Raw genomic sequence first — 934 nt, forward strand, 5'->3', positions numbered from 1 at the left:
TCCAACTGGCCTTGGGCACTTCCAGGGATCCAGGGGCAGCCCCAGCTGCTCTGGGCAGCCTCTGCCAGGCTCTCCCAGGTGATCCAGGGGATTTCCAGAGCGTGTAAAGATGATTTATTGATGATTTATTGATGATTTATTGATGATTATTAAATCATTAAAGATGATTTATTGATGCAGGTGATTGCTGAGCTGAGCAGGGGAGATGCTGAGTTGGACCTGTGTTCACAGCAGGAAGAAAACTCCTGGATGATGCAGGATGGATCAGTGACCGTGGGAAATGTGGAGTTCAAGAAGAGAGAGCAGGATAAGCAGTGGAAATACAGCTGTGGGCTCAGAAGGGAATCATTTTACCCTTTCTGTGGGTTTGACTGATGAAAAGACGTCCGTGGGGGGTGAAGGGGCCCAGGAGAGCTGGGAGATGCCCAGGACAGCTCCTGGGGTGCCGTGTCCAGCTCTGGGCTCCTTGCAGGTGAGGGATGAGGATGTCCCTGCTGCCTGACCTGCCCCAAGCTCACTTCCAGTTCTCTCTTTTCCTGCTGAACAACACCGAGGACAGATCTCTCCATAAATCCCAGGTCAGACCCCCCCAAAATCACAGCAAGAAGCAGCAGTGCTGTAAACTCAGCCTGTACCCACTGACTGCGGGATTGCGGCCCCAGCCGAGAGCTCTGAGCTGTGCTTTCCATTTCAGACACATCCTCTGAGCAAGAAACCAACCCCTTTATATATATTTAATAATGAAGCTGATCGAGAACTCCTGTTTCCAGGTAAATTCTGTTAGGATGTTTGGCAGCATCAAAAAGACCTTCAAACAGCCTATTTAGCAAATAGCCTTGTCTATGAGAGCTGAAAGATTTGGCAACGCTTCGTAATTTATGTCCTGCTTTTCTTAAGGGGAGCTAATAAATCACAGAGGGTGTTTTACCTGGGG

Source organism: Parus major, chromosome 5 (genome assembly GCF_001522545.3).
Source record: "Parus major isolate Abel chromosome 5, Parus_major1.1, whole genome shotgun sequence".
Classification (NCBI taxonomy): domain Eukaryota; kingdom Metazoa; phylum Chordata; class Aves; order Passeriformes; family Paridae; genus Parus; species Parus major.